The sequence below is a fragment of the Hemicordylus capensis genome, chromosome 2, assembly GCF_027244095.1.
Source record: "Hemicordylus capensis ecotype Gifberg chromosome 2, rHemCap1.1.pri, whole genome shotgun sequence".
In the NCBI taxonomy this organism is placed as follows: domain Eukaryota; kingdom Metazoa; phylum Chordata; class Lepidosauria; order Squamata; family Cordylidae; genus Hemicordylus; species Hemicordylus capensis.
The window spans coordinates 295,982,314-295,988,851 of NC_069658.1; the positions used below are offsets into that span (position 1 = coordinate 295,982,314).

At 51.0% G+C, this 6,538-nt stretch overlaps 1 protein-coding gene across 8 annotated transcripts in view; it reads right to left on the minus strand.

The window, feature by feature from the left end:
- The window catches only part of NR2C2 (nuclear receptor subfamily 2 group C member 2), a 135,023-nt gene extending 128,871 nt beyond the window's left edge, over positions 1–6,152 (minus strand). For 5 of the 8 annotated variants that reach the window (XM_053293761.1, XM_053293755.1, XM_053293762.1 and 2 more), the window contains exon 1: positions 5,853–6,152. The gene's annotated coding sequence lies outside the window, so the exon portion shown is untranslated. Of the gene's footprint in view, positions 1–368; positions 639–1,175; positions 1,195–4,469; positions 4,813–5,852 lie in introns of those variants that run through there. The other 3 variants (XM_053293756.1, XM_053293757.1, XM_053293758.1) reach the window with 3 other exon arrangements.
- Between the last annotated feature and the right edge of the window lie 386 nt (positions 6,153–6,538).

Consider the following 6,538-nt stretch of genomic DNA (forward strand, 5'->3'; position numbering starts at 1 on the left):
AAACCAAAGAAACTTTGTGCTCCATGGACTTTTATGTTTACTGCCGTAGAGAGGACTGAAACCTTTTCTGTGCACTGTGTTGACCAAAGGGAGTTGCATCAAATTGGCTATGGTGATATACTGAGATCTATAACTGCTGCTCCCTCATCAAAGTCAGTACCACTGGACAGCACAATAGTGGGGAATGGGAAAAGATAGATGGAAGGAGTGGGCAGGCAAACAATCAGAGGCAGCTGCTGATGCTACTACTCTTGCCTGCACTCTCTCTTTAGATGGTCCTACTGGTCCAACCTTCCTGCCACATTACATTGCCAAATTAAGTGAGTAAGGGAAACTGCTCCTCCCAAGTAGGTTATTGCTGTACTGACCAGAGAGTGAGAGCAAACAAGCAGACAAGAGCTGCTCTTCAGCAGCTCCCCTAATTTTTTTCAACTGTGTGCAGATTGAATTTTCTTCTGGGCGGCAGTATCAAGGTAGTGTGTGCACATGTGCATTCAGAATGGAGCTTTCCAGATTCAACCTGAGCGGGATATAAAATTAACTTGAGCAGATATCAAAAAATGTGAGTGCATGCACGTGTGTGCGCCTTAGAGGGAACACTGCTTTTCAGCAGTCTTCTCTCACACTATCTCCTTGGGCAGTCCACCTGGACTGAATCTTCCCACCACTAGGGATGTGCACGGAACTAGCAGGGGTCAGTTCGACGCCGGCGGGGGGGGGGGGATAACTTTTAAGGGTGGGGGAGGAGGCACTTACACCCCCCACCAACGCTTGGTTTCCTAGAAGCCCGCTGAGGCGGCAGCGTACCTCCCTGCTGCCCCATTGCCCCCTTTACCAGAAGTACTCAACACGCCTGTGCAAGTTGCACGTGTGCGCGCAAGCGCACAGGCGCATCAAGTACTTCTGGTAAAGGGGGGAACAGGGAGGCAGGGAGGTACACTGCTGCCCTGATGGGCTTTTAGGAAACTGAGCGCCAATGGGGGAAACACGGGGGGTGGGGTGTAAGTGCACCCTCCCCAGCCCTTAAAGGCAAACACACACACCCAGCATCGAAATCGGCAGTGTTCAAATTGTTTGGAGGCCCATGAAAGATCCTCCGAACAGGTTTGTGCACATCCCTACTCAATACAACACACGTAGAAGAGAAGTAGCGGCTGTCTCCTGATGAAAAAAACCTTTATTTGGGTCTGGCTTGGGCCTAGTCAAGTAACTAAACTTGGCCTGGGAGTTATGATCTTCAGTACTGCTGCAAGTGTTGCTATGGTAACAAAATGTATCAGTATGGTGTTTGGAGGGAATTGGAACAACATACAGATTGGAGTGTTAAGAACTGCTGGCAAATGGTTATTGGTGCAATCTCTCAATGTTATTTGTTACATGGTCTGATGTTTGACCTTTACTGTGATTGGGTAACAAGTTACGTTATAAGCTCCTGATTGGGGGGAACTTTACAATCCTTACTTTACAATGCTCATACTTTGTTCTATCATGACTGGTTCAGACAGTGCGCTGTAAGCCGTTGATTGGCGGGCCTATGTTTGCATTTAGATCTGTAACTATATAAAGCACTCTTGCCAAGTCTACTGGGTGTGCAGGCACCTAGCACATTGTAATAATACAACTTGAACCTGATGGATAGTGTGGCCTCTGCTCTTTAAACAAATTCATGGAGATTTCTGCATCATTCATCTTCTCACTTGCCTTCTCTGACTCACCTTGACCCACTCCTCCACTATGTTCTCCAGAGATAGACAGTGAATGGGTAGAGGCAGCCACCTCCTTTACCTCTCTGGATATAGCAAGCAACTGGAAAAAACTGCTCTTCCCACTTTCACCCTCTCTAGATGGACAAATTGTGCTCAGTGGAGGCTACTCAGAGACAGCAAATACTGTAGAGGATACTGCGGCATGGAGCTGGGTCTGCACTGCTACCCAGAGAAAGAATACAAGGAAGCAAGCAGAGCCACTACTTGCCCACTCTCTGGGTGTCAGGGCAAGGAGGAATGAGTCCATGTTGGTGTGTGTGCGTGCACATGTGCCCAAGAGAGGAAGGAGGAAAGGACCAAGGCTCCCCTAACCCTGGAACAGGTCCCGGGTAACCAGATTACACGAACTTCCTAATTTTCCCATTCATCATTGAGACCATTGGTACAGATGGAGCAAATGCCATCCTGCCCTGTCTCCCAGCCAACAAAAAGTAACTTGGGGTGGCCCAATGTACTGTGGCACCTGAAGTAAGGCACATAATGCTACGTAGCCCCATGCCTCTGGTGGGAGCCAGTTCTCTTTCAAAACCAACCCCAGAAAGCTTTTAAAGTACATGGGGAGCAAGGAAAGCTGCTAGAAGCTGGTGTTTCTTGCAAGTTTTGAAAGGAGTGTGAAGAGAGGCACTGCTTACAAAACTTGTAAGAGTCAGCCTGGTCCCAGGAGCTGTTCCAATGGTGACAATGAGGAGCCTCTTGCCACCCTGGTGGTGCCTCAATAATCTGCTGCCTGAAACAATTGCCTCATGAAAGGGCTGCCCCTGGAAGGTTCAAAAAAGGCAGCTAAAACTCTTCAACATGGAAGCAGAATTCAAAAACTAGAAGTGAAGGATGGACCCTTACTTGGTATCTGTGTTTATTCATTTCTACTGAATGATTAAAAACAAGTTAAAGGAATGTTTAGGCACTTATTAAAACATTTTTAATCATGCCTTTCAGGATGTGAGGCCTCAGAAAAATTAAAAAAAATACAATTTAAAATGACAAACAATAGACAATGTACAGGCCAACCAGAACAGCAGCCTTAAAACAATCTTTGAAAAAGCAGCCAAGAGAGTTATCACTATAAAATCAACAAGAGTCAGAAAGCACTCCTCAAAAGAACTTGGTGAAACAGGAAGATCTTTACAATTCTCTTAAAATTTATCAATGAGGGAACCTGGCACGCCTCCATTTTTAAATGCCCCAAAGCATAGCAATACATAATGGGGCAGCTCCTGTTGTCCACAGGAAGCATTACAGCTGGTTTGATTAGTTTGACAGTCTTGAATGAAAACCAGCAGTAGCATTTCCACACTGGAGTGGATCTTCTCCTCAATACAAGATTCTGCCATAAAGCTGTATCTGGCTTTGGTCACGTAAGTGGAAGGGTGATAAATTCATACTGGAGCCTCAACTACGATGATAGGAATAAAGGATTTATTTGATGAGCATCCCAAGATTAATAGAGGAGCTTCTGCTGTTGGACTTCTCTGGAGCCCTCTCCAGACTAGCCACCACCATTCCCCTCCTGCACCGTCATTTCAACCAATAAGCTCTTTTCATATGGGGGGAGGAGGAGGAGAAAGCCTGCTTAGTGAGCCTTTTATGGAAAAGGAACCATCTTATTTTATTTATTTATTTATTTATTTATTTATTTATTTATTTAAAAGTGGTATATAACTTTTATTAAAGTGGTATATAAATATTTGTAAAGTTTTAATAAAACCCTCTTGATTAAACAGTTCTAAAATCCAGTAGTCATTGCTTGTTGATGTCATGAAATTCTAATTAGAATCATGTGTCTTAAGACAGGAAGTAAGCAATAAAAAAGAAGTTGCTCATATCTTAATTTCTCTCTCACACACAGGGGCGTAACAAGGTTGGAGTGGGCCCAGAGACAAAATTTTAAAATGGGCCCTTCGCTGGATACACACACACACTTCACAATATATAGTGCACTCACACTCACATCCCCATTATGAATATGGTAAATATTTATATAGTTATATTTATAACTATATCGTTATAAATATAATGATATAACTTATATTCCTGCAGAATAGTTAGAGTTAGGAGTTTAGGGGACGTTGAGAGATCTCAGAGCAGCTACTGTATCCACAGCAACCGCTGTAGATTGATTCCAAATCAGGCTGTCAGCACTGCTCTTGTTTGAATTTGAAGGAGAGAATTGCAGGCTTGTTGCTTTACAAACCGTCTCTTCTACCTAACAAGATAATTATCTCGAGCAATTTGCAACCTGCACACCCCCCCCCCCATTAGGCTGTGCCTAACCTGGTAGGAGAGACTTGTTTCCCCCCTCTTTGTAGGTGAAAGCTTTTCTTTTGTGTTGGTTGCTGTTTGTTGTGCTGGGGGAGTTAGAGTTGGGTTTTCAGCTGCAAGAAAATGAAGAGCAACTTCTCCATTCCTTTGTGCAGCCCGATCCTGAACACTTCTACTCAGAAGCAAGCCCCAATGAGCCCCACCAGTTGCTTCTAGTAAAGTGCACAGGGATGCAGCCCCTGCCACTGCTTGTTTACTCGGAAGTAAGAAGTCCCTCTGGATTGAGTGTTTGTTGTTCCCCAAGTAAGTGTGATTGAACTAAGATTGTTCCCGATCTCAGAGCAGCAGCATGGAGAAAACATCTCCTCTCGCGGGAGCTACTTCCGCAGACTTTCAACACTTGCCCCCGACCTGCACTTTCCTTTCTGGCTGCTGCACACTCACCATCCAGATCTCTAAAGCCAAGGCTGCATTTGGAGGGAGGGGAGGCGGACTGTCCTCACGGAAGGCTTCTTGCCAGCTTCTCTAGGAAACTCCACTCCCTTGCCTTAACCCTCTGCTTGCCTCGTCCCTCGCCATGGGGAAGAGCGCTCCGGGCTCAGAGTTGCTTCTGCAAAGAAGGGCTTCGCTGCACGCATGCCGCCTTTACTCCGAACTTGGGGTTGGCTTTTCCGTGGCACCATTTCTCTCCCCAGAGGCAGCACATACAGAGCTGAGTTTCCCAGGCCTGTAGGCAGCCGCAAAATGAGGTGTGTGTGTGTGTGTGTTTGGAGGTGTAACCCAGCGATCTCATCTCTTGATCCTTCTGGACTTTTCAAAAGCGTGAGGAGGAAGGATCATTCAGAATAATGAAGGAAGCTCGGTGGGTGTTGGGGAGTCATGTGACTTGCCTCTGGGGGGCCCCTGGAGGCGTGGGTTCTCCCAGGCAACCGCCTCCCCTTGCCTAATAGTAGTTACGCCCCTGCTGGAGCCCCAACTACAATGATGACCGGAATAAAGGATTTATTTGATGAGCATCCCAAGATTGAGAGGAGCTTCCGCTGTTGGACTTCGCAGCCGGAGCCCTCTCCAGACGAACCACCGCCACCCTCCCGCACCGTCATTTCAACCAATAGGCTCTTTTCATGGAGGGGGGGTAGGAGAAAGCTCGCCTTCCACCGCCAGAGTTTTAATTGGAGAAAGGAGCTGCCATTCAGGCCGTTTGCCCCGCCTCCTCCTAAACTGCGGGGGAGGGGGATAGTAAAGGGGGGAGACACTGGAGGCATGAAGCGAGCCACAAGATGGCGGCTCTGGCAGGCAGCCAAGTGCAGCCGGAGCTCCGCCATTAGTCTCCCCGCCCTCCTTCCCCTTCCCCGCCTGTGCAGCTGTGCTCCCTCCTCGGGGTCGGCCGCGGGCGTCCACAGTGCGCAAAGTGGCCGCTCTGAACGGTCGGGGGAGGGAGAGAGACGGCCGCTAAGATGGCGACGGGCTGCCCCGTATGCAAAATACCCGCCGCCCCCTCCCCTCCGCCCTCCCGGTGGCAAAGGTAAAAGGGTCGGGTTCAAGCCACTGCCTCCGCCCGCTCTCAGACTCCATCTTCCTTCCTCAGTCTCTGGCTGCGGGTCTGGTACCATCAGGGTGGCGGCGGCGGCGGCAGCAGCACAACCCGCACACAGCTCTCTGACAACTCTCTGAAGGAAAGACGCGGCCGCACCCAGCCCGCCCGCCCGCCCGCCTGGGGTGCCTCACGCCCGCCGCCCCCCCCGGACTCCGCTCCTCGACGCCAGCCCCGGAGCCCACTCTTCCCTCGTCGCGCCGCCTGAGGCAGGGTTAAAAACTTCCATTTACCTCGGGATTTGGCGCCAAACGAACCCGGCGACGGCTGCCTCGTAAGGGGTCCGGTCGGGCCTGGATTGGGCCCCCCCTCCCGCGCGGGGAGGGGGAGGGAGGCGGAGCCGCCGGTGCTGAAGGGGTTAATGTCTCCGCGAGGAGGGGGCGGAGGGCTGGTCTGTTGCTCGTTTGGGGGGTGGGGTGAGTGTGTCAGACCCCGGCAGGCGCTGCTGGAGCCGCCGTTGCCGCCTGGGAGCGTCCGCCCGTTTCCTCTTCCCCAGCATCACACCGGCCGCGGCCCCCTCCATCGCTTCCCCCACCCCCACCCCCCTCTCCGCCTAATGAGGCGGGGCCGGAGCAGGGGAAACGGCAGGGGAGAGGGAGGGGCTACCTGGGGTGGCTTCGAACGGAACGCTCGCGCACCGCCGTTCCAGGAGAGCGCCGGGGGCTGTGGGCGCTGCCTGCGCCTGGCGGGGCAGAGGGCAGAGCTCAGCGCGCCCCGGCTTGGCCCGCTTGCTGCATCTGCCGCAAACCGAAGAGTCTGAAGGAGCTGACAGGGCAGCCCCATCCCACGTATAAGTCTGATCCAGAGCAGCTGAACGCGCCCCCCCCCCGCCCCGCGCTGGACTACAACATGCGTGGTGGGAGGATCTGAGCCCACCCTGCGCGTCCTACCCCCAGAGAGGTCAAGGATGGGTCAGGGC